Source organism: Epinephelus lanceolatus, chromosome 7, assembly GCF_041903045.1.
Source record: "Epinephelus lanceolatus isolate andai-2023 chromosome 7, ASM4190304v1, whole genome shotgun sequence".
Lineage (NCBI taxonomy): Eukaryota > Metazoa > Chordata > Actinopteri > Perciformes > Serranidae > Epinephelus > Epinephelus lanceolatus.
Window position 1 is genome coordinate 47,904,463 of NC_135740.1, and position 17,996 is coordinate 47,922,458.

The window sequence follows — 17,996 nt, forward strand, 5'->3', positions numbered from 1 at the left end:
TGACAGAATCAGGGTTTGGCAGAAATCTGGAAAAAAATTGGCAGATTTAAAATGGGCCTTGTTTGAGTTAGCTGCTAACTGCTATCAGCTACTTTTTCATGTCATGGCATGCCCCCCCCCACATTCTATGATCGTAGCCTCTACCCAGACCAACAAGGTGTGAAACTCCCAACTCCCAATGAAGCCAAGATCAAACTGCCTACTGCAACTTTAGATCAGCTGCTGCATGTTAATAAGAATACGGCCCTTGTCGGCTTTCTCGTTCCTCACAGATACAAACTGTGAAGGATGTTCTCTGACTTTGTGAAGACGCCTACAAGCAGGACCACAGGCAGAAACACAGGGAGAGTAACTTTCAGTCTTCTCACTGCTGCTGCTGTTTTATTCAGTTTTTTCCTTCTTACATTCAGACACGACAGCGGAGGAGGAGATAAACATCAGGGCTGAGAAACGCCGGAGGGGAGAGGAAAGAAAACGCTCGAAAGCTGAAAAACATTAAAGTGCCGTCCGTCTCCTGACTCAACAATGAAACACTATTGAAACAAGACTTGTTTTTACCCCTCTTCTCCTCCGCATGTCGACACAGTCTCTAAAGAAGAAGCTGTCTGCATCATCTGGTTGTTTGTTTCCTGCTTTATTCCCATGCAGATGCCGTCACTCTTCTCCTGAGCCTCATCCCTCTTCATTTACAGCGACAGCTCTCATTACTCTGACACATATAAAAGACTATACCTGGCTCCTCCTATACAACACTAAACCCTTTGGCTTTAAAGCCAGGAGGTAAACAGTGCGGTTGATCAGTGGCGGCGAAAAAACCCACTTCCTGTCACATTTTAATTGGAGTGTTGAGATGAGGAATAGTAGTTTCTCCCTCTGACATATTCAACCATCCATCATCACCTCTTCATGGACTGAACTTTAGGGAAAAACTTAATATTCCTCCCCAGCCAGGGAGGGAGGAGAAATGCCATTATGATATGTTTTACTCCTCCGTCTCTCCCCTGTGAGTCTATTTCTCTCTGCTTTTCTTCCTTTCTTTCCTCGTCTCATTGTCGCTCTGCCTCTGACTTCCTCTCTCATTCCTATTCTGTCTTTCAGCCACGGGGCGTTCAAGTTTCATTATGAGATGAAATGTATTCAAAGTGGGAGGCAGGAGAGGATGGAGAGATGGACGGACGGACGGATGGATGGATGGATGGATGGATGGATGGATGGGAGCCTGGTCAGAAATCACCTGAGGCTCAGTGTGTGTGTGTGTGTGTGTGTGTGTGCTTCTATGCATATTTACTCTAAATTGGCATTCATGCCTGCCAGCGTTTTCAGTTCCTCTGTGACGTTACGTGTGCTCTTTTTGTTTGCAGTGAGAATATTTCTGTGTGTGTGTGTGTGTGTGTGTGTGTTTCCTCTCCCACACTCCCTCTGTTTGCCTCATTTATCAAATAACTCTGAGGATATGTGAGACAGGAATTTTGTAGGAATAATTTAGCTTTTAGCCAATTCAATAACTATCTTCATGCAACACACGACAGATGGGACGTCTCTTGGAGGTATAAAGACAATGTTGGAGGCGTGGCCTCATTCATTTCTATACAAGTTGCTCAGTGGCACATAAGCCCGGTATAAGCACCAATATGGATTTCGAAAAAATCATTCAACCTATATGGCCCTCCTTCAACTGATAAAATACATGAAGCATTAAATTATAATACGTTTGCAATTGGCATTTTTCTAGATTTATCCAAAGTCTTTGATACAGTGGATCACAGTTTCCTAATATCCAAACTTATTCATTATGGCTTCCAGGATGTTGTGATTCACTGGCTTAAAGATGATCTCAGCAATAGGCAGCAATATGTTTGTAGTGAGGGTATGAACTCCAATAGAGCCGAGGTATCTTATGGAGTACCACAAGGGTCTATCCTTGGGCCGCTTCTTTTTCTTATTTTTATAAATGATTTTGCTTTGCAGTTTGATACCGCTCTGCCTATTATTTTTGCTGATGATACAAACATAGTGTTTTCGCATTCTGACTTTGGTTCCCTGATTAAAGATGCTAATTCTATACTTGCGCAAACCTCAAGATGGTTTCAGATGAATAGGCTCTCCTTAAATGTCAAGAAATCAAATTATATGATGTTCAGGCATAAAAATAAAAAGTACTCAAAACAATACTCTAAATTATTTATCAATGACATAGAAATTGAACAGGTCTCATACGCTAAAGTTTTAGGTGTTATTGCTGATGAAGGCCTTACGTGGAAAAACCATATTGAACTGGTGTGCAAGAAAATTATGAAATCCTATGGAATTATTAGAAGAATATCCTCTTAAGTAAATCCTTCCTGTCTGTTGACACTCTATTATAGTCTCATATATCCATATTTATCATATTGTAATATTATTTGGCCCAGTACTTTCCCCACTTCTCTTCACAAACTTCTTCTTTTCCAAAAGAAATATGTAAGGCTTGCCACAACCTCTAATCCCTTTGAACCATCTGCTCCTCTTTTTAAACAACTTAAAGTTTTGTCTATTTTTGATATTAATGTGTACCAGATATGTATTTTTATATTCAGCTGTACTCACAGTGTTGATTCTTTTCCTATTGTTTTTCACAACTTTTTCATGTCAAACTCCATGGTTCATTCTTATCCTACCAGGCAATCAAATAACATTTATTGTAGTTTCTCCCGCACAACATTAGGTCAGTTCAGCATAAGATTCAGAGGTCCCACAATACGGAATTCAAAACATTCTATAATTATAAATTGCTCATCTATTTCACTACTTAAATCAAGACTTAGATATACTTTGGTCGATAAATGAATTAGATACATTTTGACAAATTAATATTGATATTGTTTATTGATGTTATTGTTATTATCATTGTTACTGTTATTATTATTGTTGTTATTATCATAGTAGTTGTTTGCTTTTGTTGCTGTAATTATTGTCTCTGTTGTTATTATCATTTCGTTATTAATATCTTAATAATGATGAAATGAAAATTGCGTTGATTAATTTATTTCACTATGCTTTTGGCTTGTTATGTTTAATTTAATCGTTTAATGGCTTGTGTTGTTTGATTCTAATGAAGTTCATGAGTTGAGGCCACATATAGGCCCATCTGGGTCTCTTGCCTCTACTCAGCACCTTTACTTTTACCAGTCTTATATTTTTTTCTTTCATGCTTTTTTTTTTTTTACTGTATTGTCGAAATGGTGTGAAATCCTTAAATCAATCAATAAATGAATAAATAAATAAGGCAACAACAGTTTGACTTCCTGCGTATATAAAGACCCAGATCCTCCACATCATTCCAGAGTTGTCAAATACTGCTGATGTCACTGACAACACACAGACATGGTTTTGAGGCAGTGTGATACGCCATCAGTAAGCAGTCAGGTTGACACGTCACCAAACAGGAGGGGAGGTGGATGGGTCCAACAACACCGGACTTTCACCCAGGAGCCTGCTGTCCACTCCTCATATTACTGTTGAGCCAAACCTTGATGTCTTTTTCTAACCCTAACCACGTGCTTTTGTTCCACATGAACATAAATGTAAAAATGAGGTGTTTAATTGACACTGTGCATTTATTGTGAAGAGACTGTCTGCATCTAACGAGGAGAAACTCTATATTTCCTGTGAAGTTTATTTTATGACACAAGTGAGTCACATGTAGACGTGAAGTCCACTGACTGAACTGTGACATGTGTTGGCTGAGCATGCTCTGTGCAGGCTGCAGACAGGAGGTTTCCTCTGCTCTCACTGTGTTTGCATGAAATATATTAACACATGAAAACTCCTTCCTCTAACAGAGGACAGCGAACTGAGCCTGCAGTGAATTAGTAAGCAGCGGTCCTGGAACCTTCCAGACCTTTCCAGGCCCTGTTTTGAGTGACAGGCGGACATAACATGCTGGCAGCTGCCTGACTGCAGAGGGACAGGAATCAATAGCAGGTCTACGGTTGCAACACGGCGACGGAGATGAGGTGACTGGAGCTTTATTCCACTGGATTACTGAGAGCTAGTGATGCTGCAAAGTGTGTGTGAGAGTGTGAGTGTGTGTGTGAGGTAGAGAACTGCGAGCAGTGCGGTGTTTGTTTTGGCACTGTACACGAGTGTGTTTGTGTGTGAACGTGAGCGTATGTGTTCGTCTGATCCTTCCTGTTTGTTGTTTGCACGTTTGTTTGCCCGACCGTGTGTTTGTGCAGATGGACTGTTTGTCGTCTGTGTGTGTGTGTGTGTGTGGGTTGTTGTGTGTGTGTGAGAAAGAGTCATCTGCTCAATAAATCAGTGTGTGATTTAACAGTGTGTCGTGATGCTGCGCTGTTAGCTCAATGCTTTTAATCATCTTGAGAGGAAGGTAGACAGTTGTGTGAGATTAGTGCAGAAATACACACACACACACACACACACACACACAGTCCACCCCCTCAAACACTGGCATGCACTCCTTTATCTCTCCTCTCTGATAAAGCAGGTCAATTCGATGTTATCCTGTCGTACCTCCGTCCATGTTTCAGATCACTCCAGAGGAAATGAAAGCTTTTATCATGTTTCATCATCAGCGTCAGAATCTCATTCACAAAACTCTTATTTTGATCTTTTCATTTCATTCAGATGGCGACTGGTGAAAGAGGGCAGATGGATTCTTAATTTAACTTTCTTCAGTTTCATTCTGCGTCTGACAGAGATTCACCGAGCGCCTGCATCTTTATATTAAAACCAAATTCTCATTTCCAGATTAAAATGTGCAGTCGGCACTCGCTGCAACACGGCACACTTAATTAGAGACTCAGCTCTGCTCTTTTCCTCTAAAAGTTACAGAGAGATGATGATGAATCCGTACAGGGATTTATGTTTTCAAACACTTCCTATGTCCATGCAGTATTTACACACTGCAAATGAGATTTTTCTTCCTTAATTAAAATCCTTCCATCCATAATTCACTCAAAGCTTCTTTTAACTATGCAGTTTAAATATTTTTTAAAGACACTATAAGATTATTTAAAATGCCTCCTTCTCAGCTGCTGATTCATTCGAGAGAATATCTAAAGCTCTTTCCTGTGTGTCTGTATTTTGCTGTGATATGAGATCCATGTAAGTCGAGCGTCTGTGACAGACGAGTTTTTTTTCTGCTTGGAAATGCTTTAAAAAATCTATTAAATTAAATGTCACGTCATCTGTAATTTTAAATGCATGTTCAGCTCAGCCCGGTCGGTGCAGCTGACTTTATCTTCAGTCAATAACGTGAGATCGATCAGGACATGAGCAGCATGTTGTTACGGGTCACGGCTCCTGGGCTGCTTTCCTGTGTTGTTTTGTGCGTCTGTGTGCGATTGTTGTGTGATTATTGTGTGTAACTATTGTGTGTGAATGTGGTGTCAGATCAGTGATTTTTAACGACCAGTCTTTTGGTCCTTCTGACAGCACGCTCAGTCAAGCCGCCTCGCTATCGTCATCTCTGCTGTGCATTAAAGCTGAGTCTTCCCTCTCTCTGTCTGCAGTGAAGACTTTCCTGCTCTTCCTCATCACACACCTTCACACAGCCACTTTATTCTTTCTACATTCTTTGGACCGAGGCTTGCATCCTGTCTCCTGCAAACAGTCCAACTAATTTCAACAGAATAAATATTGGCCAGAGATTGAACGTTTCTGCAAAGCGTGGACACATTTTTACATTTTTATGGAGCTGATACTTTGAAAAATGCAGTGGTTAAGATGTGGGGTCAGGTTTAGGCACAAAAACCACATGGTTATCGTTTGGGCTTAAATTATCTGGTTGTGAAGGGACAATCCCAGCTGGACATAAAGTGATGATGGGGAAACACAGTGACAGGTCGCAAAAAAACATCCATGTTTAGTAGTTAGTTGGTGTTGAACAGCGTCTGCATTTGGCAGGTGTCACACCATCCACCATCCCCTCCACCTCCTGATGACACGGTCAGCTCAGATACTATGTCACTTCAGAAACACACACACACACACACACACACATACATACATATATATATATATATATATATATATATTTATATGTATTGTACATATTATACGACAGGTAGAAAACATGCAGATGTATCTGTGGTTGTCAGAATCATACAGTGCCAACATTTTCTGCTGGTGGCTGAGCTGAACTTTTTTTTTCCAAACACAAAACCAATATTGTTGGAACCTTCAGTGTGTAGCTGTTCATGTGTAACCACTGTGTAACTGTGAAGGTAAACGACGAGGCAAAATTCATATGAGGAGTTTCTGGAGGGCAGAGACCAGCGACTTGCTTGGTGGTGTCAGTAAGAGGATTTGCTGTAATGTCTTTAGTGGAGGGAAGCCCTGCGATCACACTGAGCGTTTCCTTTCTGCAGCTCCGTGCAGTCACATTCGGCTCTTTAAAATAGGCCACTTGGATGGTTATTAATCTGTGTAGGGGGATATTCTGCTTTACATTCACCATAACCACTGTGTGTGCTCCAGCCTGCAGTAATCATTCTGCGGTGTTAGCTTTCTGCTCCACTGTGCAATCACATTATGAAGGTGTTCTCCATGAGACAGGCCACTTGGATAAGCATAAATCTACATAGCAGCACTTCTTTCCTCTGCTCTCAATATAAAAAGTAAAATAAGTGCAATATGCTCCGACCTGCAGTCGTCACATTAAAGTGTCACCTCTCCAGAGCACCAAGCAATCACATTACAAAGCCTCCTCCATGAAACCGGCCACTTGGATAAGCATAAATCTACAGAGACAGATTGAATCCTGGAGCCTGGTGCACGCCACCGAGGGGGAAGGAGAGCCCAGAATCTGTTAGCAGACAAATATCCCTTGGCCTAACATTAATCTGCATAAAGCGCCGGTGCGAGGAGGTGAGTTGTGTGTAATATGTGCTCAACATCCCACAACAGAAGGAGCCGAGCAGAGCCTCTAATCAGAAAGAACGGCCGCTGCCGGCGGCGGCCGCGGCGAGGCTTCGGGCCCTGACCTGCTGACTGGATTCTGCTGAACATGCTGGAAGAGAAATCTCCTCTCCCCCCTCCCCTCCCCTCCCCCGCTCTGTGTGTCCTATCTTTTCTCTCCTCCAGTCTCCCCTTCCTCCTACGGCTCCTCCTCCATGGTGGCTTTCTCTCCCTGTTGAGTATGTGCTCGGCTTCACGTCTCTGCAGAGCTTTATGCGATTCTTTCTTTCCTCTGCTGTCGTCCTCTTTGATTTGTTTCCTGCCTTCATCTTCTCCCTCCTCATCCTCCTTATTTCCTTCATTCCTCTTCCTTTAGCATCCTCTCTTTAACATCCTTGTCTCTTATGTTTCATTTCCTTTTCCTTGATGTCCTCCACTTTACTGTCCTTGAACTGAGTTTATTTGCTTTATTATTTTTGTCCCTTTTCTTCCTTTCTCTTCATCATTTCATTTTTTTCTCGTTACCCTTTTCATTAGTCCTTCCCTTTGCTCTCACAGTCTTCCTCCCTCCCTATCCTTCCTCTCCTCCTCCTACATTAACCTAATCTTTTTCCCTTCATGTCTCCGCCGCCGTCCTCCCCTCGTCTGAAATTGACATTTCCACCAAAGTTGTCTAAATCCGAGCAGCTCTGCAGATTAACCAGATGAGCCTGCACGCAGCTTTGTAGTGAAATTAGCGTTAGAATTTGTGATGATGAAGATGAAGAAGGTGCTCAAGTCAATAACCATCATTCCAAGTAAAAGGTTGGAGGGTCCCAGCAAGGATGATGTAGGAAGATCGAGTCGAAGCACCGGAGGGAAATAAAATACTCTTTTATTGCTTTCTGTGCAAAGCGAGAGCCGTGATCAGAACAAATCAATGAGCTTTAATCTGCAGCAGGACAAATCCTCTCTGATAACTCATTAGTCATCAATAAAGCACTTTCAGGTGATTTAGCACAGCGTCTGTCGGCCATGTTGGAGGTTAAATTCTGTTTGTTACTGACGGGGAGCGCACTGTCACTGATGCTGTGTGTGTGTGTTCAGAAAATGTCAGATTCTGACTGAACTCTTCTTCATCATCTGACAGTGAATGATTCACACACTCACTGATAACAACTAATAGTTCATGAAAATGAGTCAAACGGACACCTGAAAACAAAATGCCTCAGGCCTCAAGCTATCACTGGTGTGGGGACATAACAATGCTCACTGAAGGTCTAATATTTATATTATGAAATTTAAGACTCTGATGGAGCTGCAGATCCAAACCAAGATATATCACTATAAAAACAAACATCAGTAAGTTACAGAAATATCTGTATTTTTTCCTGATGATGCCTCAAAGTCACCACGACAAGATTAACGCTCCCTTCCTCCCCAACACATCTCTGAACTTGAAACTATAATTCTCCTCCTGCTATTTGAACAGTAAAGTGAGAAATGAATCCTTATTATTCCTGCACGTTGTTCCCCTGTGCCAAGACGCTGGGTAAGTTGAGCTGCAGCCTGCAGGCAGACGAGCTGCTCATAGAAAACCTTGTCTCCTTGTGTTGTGCTGTGTTGTGCTGTGTTGTGTTGTGCTGTGTTGTGTTGTGCTGTGCTGTGTTGTGCTGTGTTGTGCTGTGTTGTGTTGTGTTGTGTTGTGCTGTGTTGTGTTGTGTTGTGCTGTGTTGTGTTGTGTTGTGCTGTGTTGTGTTGTGTTGTGTTGTGCTGTGCTGTGTTGTGCTGTGTTGTGCTGTGTTGTGTTGTGTTGTGTTGTGCTGTGTTGTGTTGTGTTGTGTTGTGCTGTGTTGTGTTGTGTTGTGCTGTGTTGTGTTGTGTTGTGCTGTGTTGTGTTGTGTTGTGTTGTGCTGTGTTGTGTTGTGTTGTGTTGTGCTGTGCTGTGCTGTGTTGTGTTGTGTTGTGCTGTGTTGTGTTGTGTTGTGCTGTGCTGTGCTGTGTTGTGTTGTGCTGTGTTGTGTTGTGCTGTGTTGTGTTGTGTTGTGCTGTGCTGTGTTGTGCTGTGCTGTGTTGTGTTGTGTTGTGTTGTGCTGTGTTGTGTTGTGTTGTGCTGTGTTGTGTTGTGTTGTGCTGTGTTGTGTTGTGCTGTGCTGTGCTGTGTTGTGTTGTGCTGTGTTGTGTTGTGTTGTGCTGTGTTGTGTTGTGCTGTGCTGTGTTGTGTTGTGTTGTGCTGTGTTGTGTTGTGTTGTGCTGTGCTGTGTTGTGTTGTGCTGTGCTGTGTTGTGTTGTGCTGTGTTGTGTTGTGCTGTGCTGTGTTGTGTTGTGTTGTGCTGTGTTGTGTTGTGTTGTGCTGTGCTGTGTTGTGTTGTGCTGTGCTGTGTTGTGTTGTGCTGTGTTGTGTTGTGTTGTGTTGTGCTGTGTTGTGTTGTGTTGTGCTGTGTTGTGTTGTGCTGTGTTGTGTTGTGCTGTGTTGTGTTGTGTTGTGCTGTGTTGTGTTGTGTTGTGCTGTGTTGTGTTGTGTTGTGTTGTGTTGTGCTGTGCTGTGTTGTGCTGTGCTGTGCTGTGTTGTGTTGTGCTGTGTTGTGTTGTGTTGTGTTGTGTTGTGTTGTGCTGTGTTGTGCTGTGCAGTGTTGTGTTGTGCTGTGTTGTGTTGTGTTGTGCTGTGCTGTGTTGTGTTGTGCTGTGTTGTGTTGTGTTGTGTTGTGCTGTGTTGTGCTGTGCTGTGTTGTGTTGTGCTGTGTTGTGCTGTGCTGTGCTGTGCTGTGTTGTGCTGTGCTGTGTTGTGTTGTGCTGTGTTGTGTTGTGTTGTGCTGTGTTGTGTTGTGCTGTGCTGTGTTGTGTTGTGTTGTGCTGTGTTGTGCTGTGTTGTGCTGTGTTGTGTTGTGTTGTGTTGTGCTGTGTTGTGTTGTGTTGTGCTGTGTTGTGTTGTGTTGTGCTGTGTTGTGTTGTGTTGTGTTGTGCTGTGCTGTGTTGTGTTGTGTTGTGCTGTGTTGTGTTGTGTTGTGCTGTGCTGTGCTGTGTTGTGTTGTGCTGTGCTGTGTTGTGTTGTGTTGTGTTGTGCTGTGTTGTGTTGTGTTGTGCTGTGTTGTGTTGTGCTGTGCTGTGTTGTGCTGTGTTGTGTTGTGTTGTGCTGTGCTGTGTTGTGTTGTGCTGTGTTGTGCTGTGCTGTGCTGTGTTGTGTTGTGCTGTGTTGTGTTGTGTTGTGCTGTGTTGTGTTGTGTTGTGCTGTGTTGTGTTGTGCTGTGCTGTGTTGTGTTGTGTTGTGCTGTGTTGTGTTGTGTTGTGCTGTGCTGTGTTGTGTTGTGCTGTGCTGTGTTGTGTTGTGCTGTGTTGTGTTGTGCTGTGCTGTGTTGTGTTGTGTTGTGCTGTGTTGTGTTGTGTTGTGCTGTGCTGTGTTGTGTTGTGCTGTGCTGTGTTGTGTTGTGCTGTGTTGTGTTGTGTTGTGTTGTGCTGTGTTGTGTTGTGTTGTGCTGTGTTGTGTTGTGCTGTGTTGTGTTGTGCTGTGTTGTGTTGTGTTGTGCTGTGTTGTGTTGTGTTGTGCTGTGTTGTGTTGTGCTGTGTTGTGTTGTGTTGTGCTGTGCTGTGTTGTGCTGTGCTGTGCTGTGTTGTGCTGTGTTGTGCTGTGCTGTGTTGTGTTGTGCTGTGCTGTGTTGTGCTGTGTTGTGTTGTGTTGTGCTGTGTTGTGCTGTGCTGTGTTGTGTTGTGCTGTGTTGTGTTGAGTTGTGCTGTGTTGTGTTGTGTTGTGCTGTGTTGTGTTGTGTTGTGTTGTGTTGTGTTGTGTTGTGCTGTGTTGTACTGTGCTGTGTTGTGCTGTGTTGTGTTGTGTTGTGTTGTGCTGTGTTGTGCTGTGCTGTGTTGTGTTGTGCTGTGTTGTGCTGTGCTGTGTTGTGTTGTGCTGTGCTGTGTTGTGCTGTGTTGTGTTGTGTTGTGCTGTGTTGTGCTGTGCTGTGTTGTGTTGTGCTGTGTTGTGTTGTGTTGTGCTGTGTTGTGTTGTGTTGTGCTGTGTTGTGTTGTGTTGTGTTGTGTTGTGCTGTGTTGTACTGTGCTGTGTTGTACTGTGCTGTGTTGTGCTGTGTTGTGCTGTGTTGTGTTGTGTTGTGTTGTGCTGTGTTGTGCTGTGTTGTACTGTGCTGTGTTGTGTTGTACTGTGCTGTGTTGTGTTGTACTGTGTTGTGTTGTGCTGTGCTGTGTTGTGTTGTACTGTGCTGTGTTGTGTTGTACTGTGTTGTGTTGTGCTGTGTTGTGCTGTGTTGTACTGTGCTGTGTTGTGTTGTACTGTGTTGTGTTGTGCTGTGCTGTGTTGTGTTGTGCTGTGTTGTACTGTGCTGTGTTGTGTTGTGCTGTGTTGTGTTGTGCTGTGTTGTGTTGTGTTGTGCTGTGTTGTGTTGTGCTGTGTTGTGTTGTGTTGTGTTGTGCTGTGCTGTGTTGTACTGTGCTGTGTTGTACTGTGCTGTGTTGTGTTGTGCTGTGTTGTGTTGTGCTGTGTTGTGTTGTGTTGTGTTGTGCTGTGTTGTGTTGTGCTGTGCTGTGTTGTGCTGTGTTGTGTTGTGTTGTGCTGTGTTGTGTTGTACTGTGCTGTGTTGTACTGTGCTGTGTTGTGTTGTGTTGTGCTGTGCTGTGCTGTGTTGTACTGTGCTGTATTGTGTTGTGCTGTGTTGTGTTGTGTTGTGTTGTGTTGTGTTGTGCTGTGTTGTGCTGTGTTGTGTTGTGTTGTGTTGTGTTGTGTTGTGTTGTGTTGTGCTGTGCTGTGTTGTGTTGTGTTGTGCTGTGTTGTGCTGTGTTGTGTTGTGCTGTGCTGTGTTGTACTGTGCTGTGTTGTGTTGTGTTGTGTTGTGTTGTGTTGTGTTGTGCTGTGCTGTGTTGTGTTGTGCTGTGCTGTGTTGTGCTGTGCTGTGTTGTGTTGTGCTGTGCTGTGTTGTGTTGTGCTGTGCTGTGTTGTGTTGTGTTGTGCTGTGCTGTGCTGTGTTGTGTTGTGTTGTGCTGTGCTGTGTTGTGTTGTGCTGTGCTGTGTTGTGTTGTGTTGTGTTGTGTTGTGTTGTGTTGTGCTGTGTTGTGTTGTGTTGTGCTGTGCTGTGCTGTGCTGTGCTGTGTTGTGCTGTGCTGTGTTGTGTTGTGCTGTGTTGTGTTGTGTTGTGCTGTGTTGTGTTGTGCTGTGTTGTGTTGTGCTGTGCTGTGCTGTGCTGTGTTGTGTTGTGCTGTGCTGTGTTGTGCTGTGTTGTGTTGTGCTGTGCTGTGCTGTGTTGTGTTGTGTTGTGCTGTGTTGTGTTGTGCTGTGTTGTGTTGTGTTGTGTTGTGCTGTGTTGTGTTGTGCTGTGCTGTGTTGTGCTGTGCTGTGTTGTGTTGTGTTGTGTTGTGTTGTGTTGTGTTGTGCTGTGTTGTGTTGTGCTGTGTTGTGCTGTGCTGTGTTGTGCTGTGTTGTGTTGTGTTGTGCTGTGTTGTGTTGTGCTGTGCTGTGTTGTGTTGTGTTGTGTTGTGCTGTGTTGTGTTGTGCTGTGTTGTGTTGTGCTGTGCTGTGTTGTGCTGTGTTGTGTTGTGTTGTGCTGTGTTGTGTTGTGTTGTGCTGTGTTGTGTTGTGTTGTGTTGTGTTGTGTTGTGCTGTGTTGTACTGTGCTGTGTTGTACTGTGCTGTGTTGTGCTGTGTTGTGTTGTGTTGTGTTGTGTTGTGCTGTGTTGTGCTGTGTTGTGTTGTACTGTGCTGTGTTGTGTTGTACTGTGTTGTGTTGTGCTGTGCTGTGTTGTGTTGTGCTGTGTTGTACTGTGCTGTGTTGTGTTGTGCTGTGTTGTGTTGTGCTGTGTTGTGTTGTACTGTGCTGTGTTGTGTTGTGCTGTGTTGTGTTGTGTTGTGTTGTGCTGTGCTGTGTTGTACTGTGCTGTGTTGTACTGTGCTGTGTTGTGTTGTGCTGTGTTGTGTTGTGCTGTGTTGTGTTGTGTTGTGTTGTGCTGTGTTGTGTTGTGCTGTGCTGTGTTGTGCTGTGTTGTGTTGTGTTGTACTGTGCTGTGTTGTACTGTGCTGTGTTGTGTTGTGTTGTGCTGTGCTGTGCTGTGTTGTACTGTGCTGTGTTGTGTTGTGCTGTGTTGTGTTGTGTTGTGTTGTGTTGTGTTGTGCTGTGTTGTGCTGTGTTGTGTTGTGTTGTGTTGTGTTGTGTTGTGTTGTGCTGTGCTGTGTTGTGTTGTGTTGTGCTGTGTTGTGTTGTGTTGTGTTGTGCTGTGCTGTGTTGTACTGTGCTGTGTTGTGTTGTGTTGTGTTGTGTTGTGTTGTGTTGTGCTGTGCTGTGTTGTGTTGTGCTGTGCTGTGTTGTGCTGTGCTGTGTTGTGTTGTGCTGTGCTGTGTTGTGTTGTGCTGTGCTGTGTTGTGTTGTGTTGTGCTGTGCTGTGCTGTGTTGTGTTGTGTTGTGCTGTGCTGTGTTGTGTTGTGTTGTGCTGTGCTGTGTTGTGTTGTGTTGTGTTGTGTTGTGTTGTGTTGTGCTGTGTTGTGTTGTGTTGTGCTGTGCTGTGCTGTGCTGTGTTGTGCTGTGTTGTGCTGTGTTGTGTTGTGCTGTGCTGTGCTGTGCTGTGTTGTGTTGTGTTGTGCTGTGCTGTGTTGTGCTGTGCTGTGCTGTGTTGTGCTGTGTTGTGCTGTGTTGTGTTGTGCTGTGTTGTGTTGTGCTGTGTTGTGCTGTGCTGTGTTGTGTTGTGCTGTGCTGTGTTGTGTTGTGTTGTGCTGTGTTGTGTTGTGCTGTGCTGTGTTGTGTTGTGTTGTGCTGTGTTGTGCTGTGCTGTGTTGTGTTGTGCTGTGCTGTGTTGTGTTGTGCTGTGTTGTGCTGTGCTGTGTTGTGCTGTGCTGTGTTGTGTTGTGCTGTGTTGTGCTGTGCTGTGTTGTGTTGTGCTGTGTTGTACTGTGCTGTATTGTGTTGTGCTGTGTTGTGTTGTGTTGTGTTGTGTTGTGCTGTGTTGTGTTGTGCTGTGTTGTGCTGTGCTGTGTTGTGCTGTGCTGTGTTGTGTTGTGCTGTGCTGTACTGTGCTGTGTTGTGCTGTGTTGTGCTGTGCTGTACTGTGTTGTGTTGTGTTGTGTTGTGCTGTGTTGTGTTGTGTTGTGTTGTGCTGTGCTGTGTTGTGTTGTGCTGTGTTGTGTTGTGCTGTGTTGTGCTGTGTTGTGTTGTGTTGTGCTGTGCTGTGTTGTGTTGTGCTGTGTTGTGTTGTGTTGTGTTGTGCTGTGTTGTGTTGTGTTGTGTTGTGCTGTGTTGTGCTGTGCTGTGTTGTGTTGTGTTGTGTTGTGCTGTGTTGTGTTGTACTGTGCTGTGTTGTACTGTGCTGTGTTGTGCTGTGCTGTGTTGTGTTGTGCTGTGTTGTGTTGTGTTGTGTTGTGTTGTGCTGTGTTGTGTTGTACTGTGCTGTGTTGTACTGTGCTGTGTTGTACTGTGCTGTGTTGTGTTGTGCTGTGTTGTGTTGTGCTGTGTTGTGTTGTGTTGTGTTGTGCTGTGTTGTGTTGTGCTGTGCTGTGTTGTGTTGTGCTGTGTTGTGTTGTGTTGTGTTGTGCTGTGTTGTGTTGTGTTGTGCTGTGCTGTGTTGTGTTGTACTGTGCTGTGTTGTACTGTGCTGTGTTGTGTTGTGTTGTGCTGTGCTGTGCTGTGTTGTACTGTGCTGTGTTGTGTTGTGCTGTGTTGTGTTGTGTTGTGTTGTGTTGTGCTGTGTTGTGCTGTGTTGTGTTGTGTTGTGTTGTGCTGTGCTGTGTTGTACTGTGTTGTGTTGTGTTGTGCTGTGCTGTGCTGTGTTGTACTGTGCTGTGTTGTGTTGTGCTGTGTTGTGTTGTGTTGTGTTGTGCTGTGTTGTGTTGTGCTGTGCTGTGTTGTACTGTGTTGTGTTGCGTTGTGCTGTGCTGTGTTGTGTTGTGCTGTGCTGTGCTGTGCTGTGTTGTGTTGTGTTGTGTTGTGCTGTGTTGTGTTGTGCTGTGTTGTGTTGTGTTGTGCTGTGCTGTGCTGTGCTGTGTTGTGTTGTGTTGTGTTGTGCTGTGTTGTGTTGTGCTGTGTTGTGTTGTGTTGTGCTGTGCTGTGCTGTGCTGTGTTGTGCTGTGTTGTGCTGTGTTGTGTTGTGTTGTGTTGTGCTGTGCTGTGCTGTGTTGTGTTGTGCTGTGCTGTGCTGTGTTGTGTTGTGTTGTGCTGTGTTGTGTTGTGCTGTGTTGTGTTGTGCTGTGCTGTGTTGTGTTGTGCTGTGCTGTGCTGTGCTGTGCTGTGCTGTGCTGTGTTGTGCTGTGCTGTGCTGTGTTGTGTTGTGCTGTGTTGTGCTGTGCTGTGCTGTGCTGTGTTGTGTTGTGTTGTGTTGTGTTGTGCTGTGTTGTGTTGTGCTGTGTTGTGCTGTGTTGTGCTGTGCTGTGCTGTGTTGTGTTGTGTTGTGTTGTGTTGTGTTGTGCTGTGCTGTGCTGTGTTGTGCTGTGTTGTGTTGTGCTGTGCTGTGTTGTGTTGTGTTGTGCTGTGCTGTGCTGTGTTGTACTGTGCTGTGTTGTGTTGTGCTGTGTTGTGCTGTGCTGTGTTGTGTTGTGTTGTGCTGTGTTGTGCTGTGCTGTGCTGTGTTGTGCTGTGTTGTGCTGTGCTGTGTTGTGTTGTGCTGTGTTGTGTTGTGCTGTGCTGTGCTGTGTTGTGCTGTGCTGTGTTGTGTTGTGCTGTGCTGTGCTGTGCTGTGTTGTGTTGTGTTGTGTTGTGTTGTGCTGTGCTGTGCTGTGTTGTGTTGTGTTGTGTTGTGTTGTGTTGTGCTGTGCTGTGTTGTGTTGTGTTGTGTTGTGTTGTGCTGTGCTGTGTTGTACTGTGCTGTGCTGTATCACACTGTACTCTGCTGTGTATGACACATCGCTCAGTAAGAAGGCTATGAGATATTAGCCTGTTAAGCCAACATCAAAACACAACCTGGTCTCACAGAAATATGTGAAATGAACCTCTTAACACTGCATAATGCCGTCACCATGGAAATGAGCCATTAGAAAGTCAATAAGGCTCCATGGTCACGGTTCACTACAGGGTGAGGAGGTGCACGTACAGAGCCGGGCAGGTGATGGATGGGTGAAACACACACACAAACAAAATGTCAGCTAAATGTCAACATTGACTTCTTGTACCATCACGTATTTTGCATCCCTTACATAGTTAGGTTACATTATGTAACCTAATTGCATCACTTTAAGACGTTCTTGCATCCTGGACCAACCTGGTCTCACTCAGTGGTCTGTGTCTTCCTGCGTCAGACACAGGCGAAAAAAGCCATTGTTTCATGTTGGCGTGACACCTGGCTGTTCACCGTTATTGTTAAATAGTGCCTGGCAACATCAGAGGGGAATGAGGTGGGACAACAACCTAAATTAAGGGGGTGAAGGTCTGAGTAGGGCAGTGGGAAGGGTGGTGGATGGGTCCAACAACCACCCAATTTCACATTTTTCTTAAACCAAGCCGTGTGTGTTGGCTAAACGTAACAACGTGTGTGTGTTGGCTAAACATAACCACGTGTGTGTGTGTTGACTAAACATAACCACTTGTGTGTGTGTTAGCTAAACATAACCATGTGTGTGTGTGTTGGCTAAACATAACCACGTGTGTGTGTGTTAGCTAAACATAACCATGTGTGTGTGTGTTGGCTAAACATAACCACTTGTGTGTGTGTTAGCTAAACATAACCATGTGTGTGTGTGTTAGCTAAACATAACCACGTGTGTGTGTGTTAGCTAAACATAACCACGTGTGTGTGTGTTGACTAAACATAACCACTTGTGTGTGTGTTAGCTAAACATAACCATGTGTGTGTGTGTTAGCTAAACATAACCACGTGTGTGTGTGTTGACTAAACATAACCACTTGTGTGTGTGTTAGCTAAACATAACCATGTGTGTGTGTGTTGGCTAAACATAACCACGTGTGTGTGTGTTAGCTAAACATAACCATGTGTGTGTGTTGGCTAAACGTAACCACGTGTGTGTGTGTTGACTAAACATAACCACTTGTGTGTGTGTTAGCTAAACATAACCACGTGTGTGTGTGTTGGCTAAACATAACCACGTGTGTGTGTGTTGGCTAAACATAACCACGTGTGTGTGTGTTAGCTAAACATAACCATGTGTGTGTGTTGGCTAACCGTAACCTCGTGTGTGTGTCGGCTAAACGTAACAACGTGTGTGTGCTGGCTAAACATAACCACGTGTGTGTGTTGGCTAAACATAACCATGTGTGTGTGTGTTGGCTAAACATAACCACGTGTGTGTGTTGGCTAAACATAACCATGTGTGTGTGTGTTGGCTAAACGTAACCATGTGTGTGTGTTGGCTATACGTAACATGTGTGTGTGTGTGCTGGCTAAACATAACCATGTGTGTGTGTGTTGGCTTAACGTAACCATGTGTGTGTGTTGGCTAAACGTAACATGTGTGTGCTAGCTAAACATAACCGTGTGTGTGTTGGTTAAACATAACCACGTGTGTGTGTTGGCTAAACATAACCACGTGTGTGTGTGTTAGCTAAACATAACCGTGTGTGTGTGTTGGCTAAACGTAACCGTGTGTGTGTTGGCTAAACTTAACCACGTGTGTGTGTGTTGGCTAAACGTAACTATGTGTGTGTGTTGGCTAAATGTAACCGTGTGTGTGTGTCGGCTAAACATAACCACGTGTGTGTGTGTTGGCTAAACGTAACCATGTGTGTGTGTTGGCTAAACGTAACCACGTGTGTGTGTTGGCTAAACGTAAAAACGTGTGTGTGTTGGCTAAACTTAACCACGTGTGTGTGTCTGCTAAACTTAACCACATGTGTGTGTGTTGGCTAAACGTAACCGCGTGTAATTGGCTAAATGTAACCACGTGCGTGTGTTGGCTAAACGTAACCGTGTGTGTCAGCTAAACTTAACCACATGTGTGTGTGTTGGCTAAACGCAACCGCGTGTAATTGGCTAAATGTAACCACGTGCGTGTGTTGGCTAAACGTAACCATGTGTGTCAGCTAAACTTAACCACACACGTGTGTGTTTGCTAAACGTAACCACGTGCATGTGTCTGCTAAACTTAGCCACGTGTGTGTGTTGGCTTAACGTAACCACGTGTGTGTGTTGGCTAAACGTAACCACGTGTGTGTGTTGGGTAAACGTAACAACGTGTGTGTGTTGGC

General features: G+C 44.4%; 1 protein-coding gene across 6 annotated transcripts in view; it reads right to left on the reverse strand.

Moving 5' to 3' along the window:
* glra1 (glycine receptor, alpha 1) overlaps positions 1-17,996 on the reverse strand; it is a 164,116-nt gene that overhangs the window by 86,916 nt on the left and 59,204 nt on the right. The window lies entirely within an intron of this gene.